Below are 17,395 nucleotides of genomic sequence, written 5' to 3'. Positions count from 1 at the left end.
GGGAGGGATAGCATTAGGAGAAATACCTAATGTAGATGATGGGTTGATGGGAGCAGCAAACCACCATGGCACGTGTATGCCTGTGTAACAAACCTGCATGTTCTGCACGTGTATCCCAGAACTTGAAGTATAATTTTAAAAATAAATAAATAAATAAATATTAAAATAAATAAATAAAACTATTGTTTAGAATTTTCTGAACTTCGATTTTATTATTTTTCAACTTTAATCTCATCAAGACTTAATTCTCCATCTACCCAGATAAAAATGCAATGGAGCTTAAAAACCGTAAACAACAATTATCCATAGATTGATGAGCAACATCTAGAGCTTTCTGGGAATAAGTCAGGTCTACAATTCATTAGTGCAGAGTTAATGAATATGCGGGTTGGAAAATTGGTAACAATTTAATTTCATCAAGGATGATACTTTAAAATTACAAGTTATGGCCAGGCTCAGTGGCTCACGCCTGTAATCCCAGCACTTTGGGAGGCCAAGGCGGGCAGATCACCTGAGGTCAGGAGTTTGAGACCAGCCTGACCAGCATGGAGAAACCCCGTCTCTACTGAAAATACAAACTTAGCTGAGCATGTTGGCACATGCCTGTAATCCCAGCTACTTGCGAGGTTGAGGCAGGAGAATCTCTTGAACCTGGGAGGCGGAGATTGTGGTGAACCGAGATCGCACCATTGCACTCCAGCCCGGGCAACAAGAAGGAAACTCCATCTAAAAATAAATAAATAAATACAACTGGAATTTACAATGAAAAATGTTTCCAAAGGACATAATGAATTGTCCCTGTTATACTTTCACCATTTATGTTTAATATGCTTCCATCTCAGACAATTTAGAAATAAAACTGAACCATTAGTATATTAAAGATGGAATATAGTTTTTATTTTCTAATTAATTCATTATCATTGATTCTATATTTTCTATAACCAAAGGCATATGCTAAATAGGTAAAAGTATTGACAACAGTTTAAAGTATTTTTATTTGGAAGATAATGAGAATCATTCTAAGATGTGTTTTGGGTGTTTTGTTTGTTAACCATTAGTTAAAATATCTATTCAGATTGTCAGTACAATCTAGTTCACACTCAAGGACAGGTTACTGTTTTGAAAATTTTAAAACTTCTAGGATGGGCACAGTGGCTCATGCCTGTAATCCCAACACTTAGGGAAACCAAGGAGGCAGGATTGTTTGAGGCCAAGAGTTAAGGCCAGACTAGCGTGGGCAACATAGCAAGACCCCATCTCTAAAAAAAATTTTAATTTTAATTTTAAAAATTTAAAATTCTAAATGTCTGAAGGACTATAAAGCAACAGTGGGTAAATTTCACATGTTCAAAACAGCTCTGCTACTGGCCCAAGTTGCCCATTTCCCTCATTCTTATTCCATTTTTTTTTTTTTTTTTTTGAGACAGAGTCTCGCTCCGTCTCAAAAGTTGCCCAAGCTGGAGTGCAATGGCGCAATCTCAGCTCACTGCAACCTCCGCCTCCCAGGTTCAAGCTATTTTCCTGCCTCAGTCCCCCGAGTAGCTGGGACTATAGGGGCCTGCCACCACACCTGGCTAATTTTTGTGTTTTTAGTAGAGACAGGTTTTCACCATGTTGGCCAGGCTAGTCTCGAACCCCTGACCTCAAATGATCCACATGCCATGGCCTCCCACAGTTCTAGGATTACAGGTGTGCACCACTGCGCCCACCCTTATTCCTAATTTCAAAATTCCTACTTGCTCCCTTTCTTCCATCTGCGGTTCATGAGCACCAGCACACTGGCCATTGCTTCCACTTGCTCAATCCCTTCATGAGTTTTAATCCACTTGTCTCTGGCCTATCCTGTTTCTCACTTAGCCACACCATCAATCCCCTTCTCTCCCTTTCTTCTGGGACTGTTAACAGTAAACACCATTCAGTCATTAAGCTTTCCTCAAAATCCTCCTTCTGCCCTCCCATCTTGTGACACAGGATTGTGACTTCACATAATAAAACGACTTTGTTGGCTACATGTGCTTTCAATCTAGGAAGATAGACTTCATAGAGCTGCATTTGGGTGTGCACTCTACAAATTCCCCAGGAGGGAGAGGCTCAGCATTCCCCAGATAGATCAGACCAAAAGCATCTTTGGGCTGGGATAGGGTGGTTCATGCCTGTAATCCCAGCACTTTGGGAGGCCGAGGTGGGAGGATCGCCTGAAGCCAAGAGTTTGAGACCAGCCTGGAAAACAAAGCAAGACTCCATCTCTAAAAAGAAAAAAACTGTCTTCAGAGGCTGGGTCCACTGACTCACACCTGCAATCCCAGCACTTTGGGAGTCCAGGGCAGCAGATTACTTGAGCCCAGGAGTTCAAGAGAAGCCTGGGCAACATGGTGAAACCCTATCTCTACAGAAAATATAAAAAATAGCCGGATGCGGTAGTGGATGCCTGTAGTCCCAGCTACTCAGGAGGCTTAGGTGGTCGAATCGCTTGAACCAGGGAGGCTGAGACTGCAGTGAGCCAAGATCATGCCACTGCACTCCACCCTGGCTGACAGAACTGGACCCTGTCTCAAAAAAAGAAAAGAAAAGAAACATCTTCAGGAAAGTGCCACCTTAATTGAGATTTGATTTTCTACTAAAGATGAAACATTTTTTCTGATGCCCTCAAGCAGAAATGGCTTCTTCTCCAGTCTTGTCTGGCTCAGAGTCGAGAGTTCAGCGGGCACTAACTTGACTTTCAAGAACTTCGCCAACTTTGTTCAACCACACCCACCCTTCCTCTGCCCTCATTGTCATCATCTACTAACCTCTCTAATCTTCCTTTAATCTCCTGATGTAATTGTTTTTCTCTCTACTTGTTCACAAACAACCATTCTGGGGAATTTCAGTATTCATTCTCATGATTCAGCTAACAAGAATAACAGTACTAGGAATAATGGCAACTAATACATCATTTTTGAATGTCTACTGTGCACCAATAAGTATCTTCAGCACTTGACATGCATTATCTCATGTAATTTCCACAACTACGATATGTAAGAGATAGCATTACTTTCAATTTGCTGATGAGGAAAATACATTACTTACCAAGTCCAGGAATATACAGGATATTCAGAGGCAGAGCGAGGATTCAAACCGTATTTAACTGGCCAAAATGCCTTTCCCTATATTATAGTTATTAGACTCTTTCACTATACATCTCTAGCTTCATTCTTCCATAAATCTACTGACATGGTTATATATTGGAGCTTATGATTATCCTAAATTCCTCCTCCTGTAGGTGTTTAAACTCTCCAGTTCCCTCTTTTTCTTTCTTTTTTTTTTTTTTTTTTTTTTTTGAGACGGAGTCTCACTCTGTCACCCAGGCTGGAGTGCAGTGGTGCGATCTCAGCTCACTGCAATCTCTGCCTCCCAGGTTCAAGCTGGGAGGTTCTCCTGCCCCAGTCTCCCCAGTAGCTGGGACTACAGGCGCTGGCCACCATGCCTGTCTAATTTTTGTATTTTTAGTAAAGACAGGGTTTCACCATGTTGGCCAGGCTGGTCTTGAACTCCTGGCTTCAAGTGATCCGCACACCATGGCCTCCCAACGTGCTGGGATTACAGGCGTGAGCCACCGCGCCCAACCTGCAGTTCCCTCTTAACTAGGGCTTTCTGTCCCCTGATGTCCTCGCTTCCCATCCCGATCATGCTCTCCTCCCTCTCATGACCTTCAATTATTTCTCTTATCCACTGCCTCACCATCATGGTCTGCTGAAGCTGCATGTCTACCCTTCATCTACTTGAGATCCCTGCAGTGTGTTTAATGTGGGGCATCCCAACAAGCTGTGCATAATTTGCAGATAGCTTAGAGCAAAGATGACACTGGCTTAATTTGCTCACAAGATGATAAAACACATTTACAATCATTTGAAAGGTCATCTTTGAGTGCAGCCTTCTCCCCTCAATGATCTAATGCCATCAAGCAACACGCAGGGGCCACCTTCAAATGTCTGCTGTCATCCCTTGTCCTTTGGTAGTCCATTTGTTCGGTACTACAGTATTTTCTGTAAAATCACAAGCTGATGGGATGTTGGAACTAAAAAGGGCCATAAAATGTGTGTAGCCCCATCTCTTAATTTTACAGATAAAGAATTGCAGCCTGGAAGAGCCCATAGGCTGATATTATCAACATCAATTGCTGAAAGGTTAGACAGAGGTAGCAGAATTTGCTGACACCCTTTCAAAAAGGGATTTATTTCACAAATATATCTCTGACTGCGTCTTACCTGCCAGGCTGTCATGGTTTTAGATCCAGGTCAGCTAATGAGCGTTTTGTGCACATAGTGGATTTCTCTTGATCACTCGCCGGTTGAGAAGCTGGTGTATTATCAGAGGGAAGTGGGGCCAGCTGCTTTTCATAGCAGCACAATGAGGTGCTTTCTGTTGGGTGGGACACTTTGTCCAGACTTCCTTTGCACCAGATGGCTGTCCTTCAAATGCCCAAAAGCTCCTGGGATCATTAAGATTCCAGATGTGCTTGCTACTGTTGGTCTGAGGTAACGTGACAGCAGCTCTCTTCTTGCCAAGTATGCGTTCAGCTGTTAGACTGTCCTGAAATGCTGTTTAGCATGCTTCTAATATATTTGACCATTTTCATCTTCAATTCTGATCCACAAAATAGGCATTATGAAGTATTTTAGAATATTTACAGTTTAATAGTTAAACCCTACCATACGGATAGTGTGTTCTAAGAAATAGATTGGTGGACGTCTGAAACGATCTAATTCCCAGGTTCCACAGTTCATGGCGTCTCCGTCTCCTTTCTTAACACATTGAACTTGTTCTGAATCCGATTATGCTCTCCATTTTGCAGAGTAACTCATTTTCTGTTAGTAGAATGAACTTTGATATTAGGAAAAAAAATGTTTCTACTTTAATGTGTTCCACATTGGAGACCCTTATTAAAGCTGGTATGCCTTATTTCCCAGTTGTACTAATTAAAAGCTCTAATTATTTCCATGCTTGTATGTCAGGACCATCTTTTGATGCATGAAAGTTTTGAGAGAATTAAAAAAAAAAAAAAAAAAAAACCAGACTGACTTTGGGAATCATGTGAGAGAATTAATATTCTTTAGTTCCAATTAAAAAAAGAGTTTGATGTCAGTTCATTAGACTTTAGCCTCTGCTTCTTTGATTTCAGGTCTGTCCTGGATTTCTGCCATGTGGAGAGCAGTTGCCAGAATCCCCTTTCTTTACACAGCAGTTACTGTAATTAATGCTGAAAAGGGGCTTACCTCATTCCTGATACTAATAGGCCTCTCAAACGCAGTTTTTATATCTAATCCTTGTCGTTTATGAGGGAGTTAAACTAGATTTCCAAGATCCTTCCTACATCTAAAGTCAATGATTCTCCATGACCTTGTGGTCACTTTTCTAACGCATAATTCAACCCATTTCTTGCTCTCTTGAGAAACAATCCAGGTGTATTTAGGCAGGAAATCGATTGTTTACTTTTCTGATGCAAAAGGTGGGAAAATCGAAGAAAAGATTATCTTTCCAGCTGGAAGTTGCAGCTGGAAGTCAATCCTTTTCCAGAGATACAGATAATCTCTTTTAAAAATTTCTGAACTCTGGAACAATTATACTCTAAAAAAAGAATTATTAAGTCATACAAACTGAGGGAATCATAATATTGGGGAATAAGATTTTTTTACACACTTTTTCTGGTACAAAATTTTGTGACTCATATGAATTATTTAAAGTATATTATTCTCAAGGACAGGTTTATTTTAATTTAAATCCTATGGACTTGCAAATAAATAACTTACTCGTTCTCTTCAGTATACTATTGCTTGAGAGAAGAGAGTATTTTGGTGGAAAGCTATTTCGGTGAAGTCAGACTATGCAATAGGACGGAAAAAACCATAGCTACAAAAGAAAAACACTTTCCTAAAAAACTGTATGTAACTGAAATTGAGTTTATTTTATGAAAATATTATTTATTTGTTTATTTATTTTTGAGATGGAATCTCACTGTCACTCAGCCTGGAGTGCAGTGGCATGATCTCAGCTCACTGCAACCTCTGCCTTCCCGGGTTCAAGTGATTCTCCTGCCTCAGCCTCCTGAGTAGCTGGGATCACAGGCGCCTGTCACCACGCCTGGCTAATTTTTTGTATTTTTCATAGAGATGGGGTTTCACCATGTTGGCCAGGCTGGTCTCGAACTCCTGACCTCAAGTGATCTGCCTGCCTTGGCCTCCCAAAGTCCTGGGATTACAGGCATGAGGCACTGCACGCAGCCTTATTTTATGAAAATAAACCAGTGAAAATTAATTTCAGGCCAGGCACAGTGGCTCATGACTGTAATCTTAGCACTTTGGGAGGCCAGAGTGGGTAGATCACCTGGGCTCAGGAGTTTGAGACCAGCCTGGGCAACATGATGAAATCCTGTCTCTACCAAAAATACAAAAACATTAGCCAGGCATGGTGGCCTGCGCCAGTAGTCCTAGCTGTTAGGGAGGCTGAGGTAGGAGGATCTCTTGAACCCCAGAGGCGGAGGTTGCAGTGAGCTGAGATTGTGCCCCTGCATTACAAACTGGTTGATAGAGTGAGACCCCCATCCCCCCACCAAAAAAATAAAATAAAATAAATTTAATTTCAAAAGTGAAATGTATTCACCCAACAATGTTCATTTATGAATCACACAGCAGTAGCCTTGGGGATGATTGTTGTGGATGTTTCAATGTTTGGATGTAATGTTGGTGGGAGCTGTAGGAAAATTTAAAATAGCAGTAATGGCTTCTACCTGAATCCTATTAGCACTTGCGAGTTCATAGCCTCCTGATTTTTTGAGAAGGGGAGAATTGGAGCTCAACAGGTAGCAAACCATTTCATTCTGCAATTAGTCTGTCTAAAGAAGACTTAACATTCAACACTTAGAATAAGGCTATTTTAGATATTTGAATTGCTGGCAAGACACCCCAAAGTAGTCATCCCTTAATGGGTGTGTGTGTGTGTTTAAAATTCGTTATTTATTTATTTATTTTTGAGACAGGGTCTTGGTCTGTCATCCAGACTGGAGTTCAGTGGAGCGATTGTGGTTCTTTGGCAGCCTCAACCTCACAGACTCAGGTGATCCTCCCATCTCAGCCTCCTGAGTAGCTGGGGCTACAGGCACGTGTCACCACGCCCAGCTAATTTTCGTATATTTTATAGAGACATTGTTTCGCCATCTTGCCCAGGCTGGTCTTGAACTCCTGGGCTCAAGCAATTTGCCCACCTCAGCTTCCCAAAAGTGCTAGAATTACAGGCATGATCTACCAGTCTCCCTTAATGTTTTTTTAAAACCACTTATTTAGGACTATTGATGAAAACAACAAATGAAGCATAGAAGCAATTACAGGAAGAGAAAGTACCCAATATTATGTAAAATGTGTTAGTACTGAGTCATATGTAAATTTGCGTTCAACTTCTTCACTCTTAAATTCTAGTTCCTGGAATCCCCCTCCTTCATAACTGACTCACAGTCTATTTTGGGACAAACCTGCCAATACTACAATCCCTTTACTGTACATTAAAATGTATACAGAAAAGTCAAGAACTAATAGAATCATCAAACACTACCAACCAAGGGACCTCACCCGCATGTGCTAACAGTGGAGCATGTGGCCTCAAAATCAGGGCTGACTTAAACTCTCCGTGTATTGGAGTCATGTTTTGTAAGGCTGTGTTTGAAAAATAAAATTAGTTAATTAGAAACACCTTGTTCACAGTTTAATGCTTGATCTTGTTCTTTATCTAAAATATCTATGGCCCAGTGCGGTGGCTCACACCTATAATCCCAGCACTTTGGGAGACTGAGGAGGGCAGATCACCTGAGGTCAGGAGTTTGAGACCAGCCTGGCCAAAATGGTGAAACTCCTTCTCTACTAAAAATACAAAAAAAAAAAATTAGCCAGGTGTAGTGGTGCACGCCTGTAGTCCCAGCTACTCGGGAGGTTGAGGCAGGAGAATCACTTGAACCCAGGAGGCGGAGGTTGCAGTGAGCCGAGATCCTGCCATTGCACTGCAGCCTGGGCAACAAGAGGGAAATTCTGTCTCAAAAATAAGTAAATAAATAATATAAGATATCTATTTTTCCACTCCCTACTTGTCAAAACTTCTCTAAATTTTTAATAATAAATTTTATTATTTTAAAGTAATCTCATTTTTTTTTCTAAACAGGGTTTGAAGTTACATTTTCATCTTGATTCTAGTTGCTTCCTCCCCCCACTTTCTTTACTATGTTCCAATAATTTGATTTCAGAGTTGGCATTAACTCCCTGAGTTCAGGAAGATATTCCCCAAGGACCTGAATCTCAGCCCTGGAAGCGACGTCAAAGTTTACATAGCACATCTCTCACCTTCAGTCAGAGCCATACAAAGAAGCTGCTATCTTATTATCCGTGGCTTTAGAAAAGACTGCCCAAACCTCCACCTGCATGTTATTTTGACATTTAGTTAGCTTTAGTGTGTCAAGCAAAGCCTTTATGCTACATACCAAACCTGTTTCCCTTGTTTTACACTCAGCAATGATCACCAACCCTCTCTGTATATAAAGCTCTCTATTAATTCATAGAATGTATTCAATTGTCATTTGGCCTTCTCTTTAAGAAAATTAATTATGTCTTTTTTACCTCTCCTCATTGGTCTTTTTTTCCAGTACTTGACTCATTTTACCATCCTTGGAGTTGTCTTCTAAATAATTTCCAAGTTTTCCAATTAGTCTTTATTATTTATTTATTAGATGGAGTTTCACTCTTGTTGCCCAGAATGGAGTGCAATGGCATGATCTGGACTGACTGCAACCTCCACCTCCCGAGTTCAAGCGATTCTTCTGCCTCAGTCTCCTGAGTAGCTGAGATTACAGGCATGCATCACCACGCCAGGCTAATTTTGTATTTTTAGTGTAGATGGGGTTTCACCATGTTGGTCAGACTAGTCTCAAACTCTTGACCTCAGGTGATCCACCCGCCCTGGCCTCCCAAATACTGGGATTACAGGCATGAGCCACCACACCCGGCCCTCCAATTAGTCTTTAAACGTGAATTCCAGAAGTTCACATTTCTGAGTACCATTAATTTGAGATCACCTAACAGCTCCTTCACATCATACTGTCATTACACTTATTATTTTTAAGTTGGTCTTTTGTCTCTTCTAGTTACAAGCTAGAATGTATTGGTTTTTTATTTGTATTTTATTTTATTTTACCTTTTTTGAGATAAAGAATTGCTCTGTTGCCCAGGCTGGAGTGCAGTGGCACGATCTCGGCTCACTGCAGCCTCTGTCTCCCGGGTTCAAACGATTCTCCTGCCTCAGCCTCCTGAGTAGTTGGGATTACAGGCACACACCACCACACCTGGCTCATTTTTTTGTGTTTTTAGTAGAGATGGGGTTTCATCATGTTGGGCAGGCTAATCTTGAACCTCAGGTGATCTGCCTGCCTTGGCCTCCCAGAGTGATGGGATCACAGGCGTGAGCCACCACTCTTGGCCAGAAATACATTGTTTTTTAAAAATGTTCTATTATTAAAACAATATATATATATATTTTTTTTGCTTAAATTTGGACTTGTTTTTAGTGCAACTGCAACTGCTTGGTTTCAGAAAAGGGTGTCTATAAAGAATAAAGGTTATTTTACTATGACACTGATATATTTCTCTAAATTCAAAGATGAATTTATAGAAATTTATAACTATAACTAAAATAGGTTTTTGTTTCTCTATTTAATAATTTTTCTAATATTTTTCCTCTGTTTAATATTGGATGGATTTTCCAGTTCTGTGTTTTTCCAGCAAATTTCTGGCCAAAAAAAAAAAAAAAATCAGAATCTAGTAGAATAACCATGCCAATTTAGTTTGGCATCAGTGTGATTAGGAACAAATTTAGAGTCTTTAGGAATGCTTTGGCCTATTTCTGCATGAATTATATTTAAATCCCATATTTATTGCTTTTTTCTTCTTTTTCTTTTTGGAAAGCAGGGTGAAAATGATTACAACATATGCAAGTATGCAATTTCGAGTTCATTAATACCTCTATGAGGGTTCAGGTCTTCAAAATGGTAGCTGAAGATAACCGTGTCTGGCATATTCAGTATTGGTCTTTGAGAAGTTCAACGTAGTGCTGCCCTGGCATGCGGATTTTTATTTACTTTGGGAGAAAGTCAGTGGGGAAACTAGTCAATAGAAATAATGATTGACGCTCATGGGACCTAAAGGAGAATCCTCAGAAGGGAACTTTGACACTACCTGTTCCTCTTTACCCAATGACACAACATGAACCATCTTTTGAACTAGTATGAGAGAACCTTATTTTTGCAAAAGTCCAGAGAAACTCTACCAGAACACCACATTAGAATTGAAGACTATAAGTGGGATACAAATGAATTGAAGTTCATCAATAGTTTTACACTGAAAGAAGTACGAGATTGTGGCCTCAAATGCATATCTTTCTTTTTAAATAGTAATAGGACCTTTTCTAATCATGCAACTCATCTCTCTACTCCATTTCCTAAACACTCACAAAGCTATTCTTTTTATACTACTAAAGTATAGAGATAGGGGGTTAACAAATGAAAACATGAAGTATGTAAACTTGAGCTATAGATGCTAAATTTTAAATTATGAATATAATATTAAAATAGTATTAAAAATTGAAGAAATAGAAAACAAGAGCATCCATACTCCCACTACGTAAACACAATAAACATTGTTTCCTACATTGACTTATCTGTTCTACATGCAGCTGAAATACTTTTTTTTGTTTGTTTGTTTGTTTGTTTGTTTGTTTTTTGAGGTGGAATCTCACTCTATTGCCCAGGCGAGAGTGCAGTGGCACAATCTCGGCTTACTGCAACCTCCGCCTCCTGGGTTCAAGTAATTTTCCCTGCCTCATTCTCCCAAGTAGCTGGGATTAGCAGCCCCCGCAACCACACACAGCTAATTTTTGTATTTTTAGCAGAGATGGGTTTTCACCATGTTGGCCAGGCTGATCTCAAACTCCTGGACTCAAGTTATCTGCCCACCTCGGCCTCCCAAAGTGCTGGGATTACAGGTGTGAGCCACCGCACCCAGCCTGAAATACATTTTTTATTGTGATTTCTCTCTTTCTTCCTTTCCTTCCTTTCCTTCCTTTCATTCCTTTCCTTCCTTCTTTCCTTTCTTTCTTTCTTTTCCTTCCTTCCTTTCGAGACAGAGTCTTGCTCTATCACCCAGGGTAGAGTACAGTGGTGAGATCTTGGCTCACTGCAACCTCTGCCTCCCAGGTTCAAGCGATTCTCCTGCCTCAGCCTCCCAAATAGCTGGGATTATAGGCGCTTGCCACCATGCCTGGCTAATTTTTGTAATTTACTAGAGATGGGGTTTCACCATCTTGGCCAGGCTGGTCCAAAATGTCTACTTCATGATCCGCCTGCCTCAGCCTCCCAAAGTGCTGGGATTACAGGCGTAAGCCACCGTGCCCGGCTCTCTTGTGATTTCTTTTATTTAATTTAATATAGGTAATGTTTCTCCTTTTTTTTTTTTTTTTTTTTTGAGACAAAGTCTCGCTCTGTCACTCAGGCTGGAGTGCAGTGGCAAAATCTTGGCTCACTGCAACCTCCACCTCCCGGGTTCAAGCAATTCTCCTGCCTCAGACTCCCGGGTAGCTAGGATTACAGGCTCCCACCACCACGCCTGGCGAATTTTTGTATTTTTAGTACAGACAGGGTTTCATCATGTTGGCCAGGCTGGTCTTCAACTCCTGACCTCAGGTGGTCCACCTGCCTTGGCCTCCCAAAGTGCTGGGATTACAGGTGTGAGCCACCACACCTGGCCCTCCACCCTATTAAAAACATTTTATAGATACCATGTAAATAGTGGATATGCCATACTTTATTCAACCATTTCTGCATTAAGTACCAGTGTGTTACAATTATAAATAAGGTCAAGATGGCTTTGTGCATATAGGTTTATGAATTATTTATTTGAGATAAATTACCTAAAGTGGGATAAAAATATTGAGCATTTAAAGCTCTTAAAATATTTTGTGATAGCTTTCAGACAATGTTTTAAAAATTAAAATACAATGAGCAACCTATGAGAATACCAGCTTTACTGAACCCTTGCCAGCACTGAATATTGCCATTTAAAAAATTAGTTCTGTGTAATTATTATGAATATCATTTTACTTTCACACATGCATATTCTAACCAAATAGCACTATTGCTACCTCTCTTTTTACAGGGAGGAGAAAGAAATATATGTGCTATTTAATATATGTGGACAAAGCATTTTCCAATTCAGGTTTTCAATGAGTAGCTTGGATCATTGAGGAATGTAGTAGTAAGCCACTACACAGTCCCAAGTTATCTTTTGGGGTTTTGGAGATTTTTTTTTTTTTTTAATACAGATTTTTGCTTTGTCACAGAGACTGGCATGCAGTAATGCAAACACAGTTTACTGCAACTCAACCTCCCCAGTTCAAGCAATCCTTCTACCTTAACCTCTTGAGTAGCTGGGACCACAGGTGTGTACCACCACTCTTGGCTAATTTATTTCATTTCATTTCATTTCATTTTTTTGAGTCAGTCTTTCTCTGTTCTCCAGGCTGGAGTGCAGTGGTATGATCTTGGCTCACTATAGCCTCTGACTCCCAGGTTCAAGCGATTCTCCTGCCTTAGCCTCCTGAGTAGCTGGGATTACAGGCACATGCCACCAAGCCCAGCTAATTTTTGTATTTTTAGTAGAGACGGGGTTTACCCTGTTGGCCAGGCTGGTCTGGAACTCTTGACTTCAAGCGATTCGCCCGCCTTGGCCTCCCAAAGTGCTAGGATTACAGGCATGAGCCACGGCGCCCAGCCTAATTTATTTTATTTGTAGAGAGGGGTGATATGATTAGACTTTTTGTTCCCACCTGAACAGAAAGCCTAATCTCATCCTGAATTGTAATCCCCATAATCCCCATAATCCCCACATGGCAAGGAGAGACCAGGTGGAGGTAGCTGAATCTTGGGGGTGGTTTTCCCTCTGCTCTTTTCATGATAGTGAGTGCATTCTCACCAGATCTGATGGTTTTATAAGAGGCTGTTCCCCCTTCTCTCTGCACTTCTTCCGGCTGTCTTGTGAGGAAGGCACCTTGCTTCCCCTTCGCCTCCTGACATGATTGTGAATTTCCTGAGGCCTCCCCAGCCATGATGAACTGTGAGTCAATTAAAACTCTTTCCTTTATAAATTACCCAGTCTCAGGCAGTTCTTTACAGAGTGTGAAAGTTGACTAACACAATGGGGTCTGACTGTGTTGCCCAGACTGATCTCAAACTCTTGGGCTCACGTAATCCTACTGCCTCAGCCTCCCAAAATGCTGGAATTACAGGTGTGAGGTGCCATGTGAGGCTCTAAATTTTGATCTGCCTCAATAATCTTTGAGGCCGATTTTTCATAGCATCAAGGGGTAAAGCCTAACTCTTCTCCAGGAGAGTTACATAAACTGTTGTGTTCTGAGCTGCTGTCCTCCAGTCTTTCTCAGCATCTAACTGTTGTAAGGTCAAGTCCTGTTAATTATCACCCAGCTGTATATAAAATTCTTATGCCTTGAGCTGATTTATTTTCTTTTATTTTCTGCATATAGGCTTTTTATGGCTTTAAGTTGAGAACAAAGTGTTAATAAAAGAAAGATTACACTTAGAAAGAAATTCCAAAAATTCTAAACAAGATGTTTTCTTTTTAAGAATAAAAAAGATGTTCTCTTTTCTTTTTACCTGATCTTTCCATTCCTGACCCTGAGGCCTCATTCTGGCTGTTCTCTACAGAAAATAAAGTCCAGAGATGTACATGTGAGCACCTGGGCACACACGCAAACAAAGAGGAACTCATTGCAGATATATTCATGTATATGCATGTGCATTTTCTGAAAGAACTCACCCGAAACTGTCGGTGGTGGTTAATGAAGCATGGGGGCAGATCTTTTCTTCCTTGGCCACTTCTTTGATAATCAGGAATTATTACCTTTCCCCTCAAAAATTGATTTTGTATAAAAATGGATCACTTCTATGAGTGTTCAGAAATATATTCATTCATTTCCTTTAAGACACTAAGCACATGTGACCAATCTAAATGGAATTGGCACGTTTGTGTGATTATAGAGTAAATGCAACAAGAATGAGATGACTTTAGCAGCTGTTTAAGTAATAAACTGTTAAGATCCATTTTCCTTTATGCACTTGGGTGCCACAGGCTTATTCTTTTTTAATTTCTTAAAATTTTTTATTTTTATTTCAAATACCTTTGCCACTTAATCCAGGATACAGGCTGCTTCTTGTTAAGTTTAGCGGGAAGGGAAAAGGGACATTTGCAGACCAAGTCAAGATGACTAACAAGAACAATATATGTGCGACAAAGCCTTGCTGTAAATTTCCTTCCTAGCATCTCTCTTCTGCAGGCCCAGTAATTTGTAGCAAGAACAACTACAATATCTGAATTGTCTTTCCTTTTATAAACAGCATTTGAAATTCTCCATGGGGGATCTTGGGGTACATTAAAAATAAGGTATCATAAGCAAACACCTATATCTGTTTACATAGGATCCACTTCTGCCTTTGTGCACAGCCCAGTAATAACTTGATATACAAGTAAAACACATGTTTATCATTTACTCACTTAACAAGTCTCCACTGATCGACTACTATGGCCAATGTTCCTATGCTATTATGCTAAGGCACAAACAATTGGCTTCTGAATAATTCAGGACACAGTCCCTTCTTCTACAGAGTTTACAGTCTGGGGATATCTAAGTTATAAATAATAAGCAATAGAAATGCTTGTTTATCCAAGAAGTATATTCTTTTGCCTTCTCTATGCCCCCTTACCTTTTTTTAATGTTATGTTCCAGAAATGAAGATTTACTTGTAACTAATATTAACCATAGCTTTGTGGTATTTCCTGTTTTATCATCTTTATTTTCCCACAAAAAAATTAATAATTAAAACAGTACTATGTACTATCTGAGAAGAAAGCAAATACTGATGCTATCAAGAATGAATTCTGGCCAGGTGCAGTGGCTTCTGCCAGTAATCCCAGCATTTTGGGAGACTGAGACAGGTGGATGACCTGAGGTCAGGAGTTTGAGACCAGCCTGGCCAACATGGCAAAACCCCATCTCTACAAAAATACAAAAATTAGCTGGGCATGGCGGTGGACACCTGTAATCCCAGCTACTCGGGAGGCTGAGGCAGGGAGAATTGCTTGAGCCTGGGAGGTGTAGGTTGCAGTGAGCTGAGTTTGTGCCACTGCACTCCAGCCTGGGTGACAGAACAAGACTCCATCTCAAAAAAAAAAAAAAAAAAAAGGAATGAATTCTGTTTAGTCTTCTATTTCAAACAGGTTATTAAGCCAGTAATAAATCCTAGAGTTAAAATAAATAAATGTAAAATATAATTTTCAAATAACATTTATTACCCATTTACTATATGTGTATTAGTTGTTATCTGGTTCATTTTGCTTTTAGTATGTGCATATTTGGAGTCAATGTGATGAAGTGATTAAAAACCTGAGTTTGTAAACTGCATTTACTTTTCCCAAGTTATTTCAGTTTCCTCAATTGTAAAATGAGGATGATGACAATTATACCTTCCTCATAGGGATGTTGTGAGCATAAATTGCATAAGTAAACATAAGGCACTTTAGGACAACATGCTTTTCTTTCTTGGCTTTAGGTGTAATCTTTTGTCCCAGTCAGCTTCAGCTTGTATATCTGCCTTAAAAGCTTTTCCAGTAATGCCCTTCACTTTTCTGTCCTGAGTGAGTGACAGGCACCTTGCATTAGTCCTTCAGATAGCTCCAGATAGTTTAGAAAAGACATACATGCCACAGCCAGGCATGGTGGCCCACACCTTAAATACTCCATTAAAAATATTAGTAGTAAGTATTATTCTGAGCTTTAGTGTGAATTGAAATGCTTGATATTCTAGATCTAGGCCGAGCCACTGCATCGGCTCACAATTATATTTCGTAATCCCAACACTTTGGGAGGCCAAGGCGGGCAGATCACCTGAAGTCAGGAGTTCAAGACTAGCCTGGCCAACATAGTGAAAACCCATCTCTACTAAAAATACAAAAATAAGCTGGACATGGTAGTGGATGCCTGTAATCCCAACTACTCAGGAGGCTGAGGCAGGAGAATCACTTGAACACGGGAGGCGGAGGTTGCAGTGAGTTGAGATAGTGCCACTGCATTCCAGCGAGTGAGTGAGACTCCGTCTCAAAAAAAAAAATTAAAAAAAAAAAAAAAAAAAAAAAAAAAAAGACATACATGCTGGAGCCAGGGACCAGGGACTAGCCATGGAGGCTAACTCCTAAGACTACCACTGAGCTGGGCAGGAGGTGCGGAAAGAGCAAGTGAAAACACCACAAAGCGTTCCTAGTTGTTTTAAAATGTCTTTTTGGGGGCTGAGTGAGGTGGCTCCCACCTGTAATACCAGCCTTCTGGGATGCCAAAGTGTGAGGATGGGTTGAGGCCAGGAGTTCAAGGCCAGTCTGGGCAACATAGCAAGACCCCATCTCTAATAAAAATAAAAAAAACAAATTAGCCAGGCATGGTGGCATGAGCCTGCAGTCCCAACTACTCAGAAGGCTGAAGTGGGAGGATCACTTGAGCCCAGGAGTTGGAGACCAGTCTGGGCAACATAACAAGACCTCATCTCTCTCTATATATATTTTTTTTTTTCTTTTTTTTTTTTTTTTTGAGACAGAGTCTCATTCTGTCACCCAGGCTTGAGTGCAGTAGCACAATCACAGCTCACTGCAGCCTTAACTTCCCAGGCTTAGGTGATCCTCCCACTCAGCTTCCCAGGTAGCTGGGACTACAGGTGCGTACCACCATGCCTAGCTGATTTTTTGTACTTTGTTTGTAGAAGCAGAGTTTCACCATGTTGCCCAGGCTGGTCTCAAACTCCAAGCAATCCACTGCCTTGGCCTCCCAAAGTCTTAGGATTATAGGCATGCGCCACTGCACTCAGCCCTGTCTCTATTTCTAAAAAACAATTAAAATGCTGGGCACGGTGGCTCACGCCTGTAATCCCAGCATTTTGGGAGGCCAAGGTGGATGGATCACGAGGTCAGGAGATCAAGACCAGTCTGGCCAATATGGTGAAACCCCGTCTCTACTAAAAATACAAAAATTAGCCAGGTGTGGTGGCAGGCACCTGTAATCCCAGCTACTCGGGAGGCTGAGGCAGGAGAATAGCTTGAACCTGGGAGGCGGAGGTTGCAGTAGCCGAGATCGTGCCACTATACTCCATCCTGGGCGACAGAGCAAAGACTCCATCTCAAAAAAAAAAAAAAAAAAATTAAAAAGAAAAAAAAAACACCTTTTTGGATAAGGCGGCAGGATTCAGCATTTGCTTAGTTGCTATAAACCTTTG

At 40.6% G+C, this 17,395-nt stretch overlaps 1 protein-coding gene and 1 long non-coding RNA gene across 5 annotated transcripts in view; one reads left to right on the top strand and one right to left on the bottom strand.

The window, feature by feature from the left end:
- The window catches only part of LOC139363306 (uncharacterized), a 65,069-nt gene extending 60,643 nt beyond the window's left edge, over positions 1-4,426 (bottom strand). For both annotated transcript variants that reach the window (XR_011623372.1, XR_011623373.1), the window contains exon 1: positions 4,248-4,426. This is a non-coding gene — a long non-coding RNA (uncharacterized lncRNA). The remainder of the gene's footprint in view (positions 1-4,247) is intronic.
- LOC105465645 (serum/glucocorticoid regulated kinase 1) overlaps positions 1-17,395 on the top strand; it is a 151,521-nt gene that overhangs the window by 74,817 nt on the left and 59,309 nt on the right. The gene's annotated exons all lie outside the window — the stretch shown is intronic.

The sequence above is a fragment of the Macaca nemestrina genome, chromosome 5 (assembly GCF_043159975.1).
Source record: "Macaca nemestrina isolate mMacNem1 chromosome 5, mMacNem.hap1, whole genome shotgun sequence".
NCBI lineage: Eukaryota > Metazoa > Chordata > Mammalia > Primates > Cercopithecidae > Macaca > Macaca nemestrina.
The sequence above is the reverse complement of the archived record's forward strand: the minus strand, read 5'-3'. Positions and strand labels throughout refer to the sequence as shown.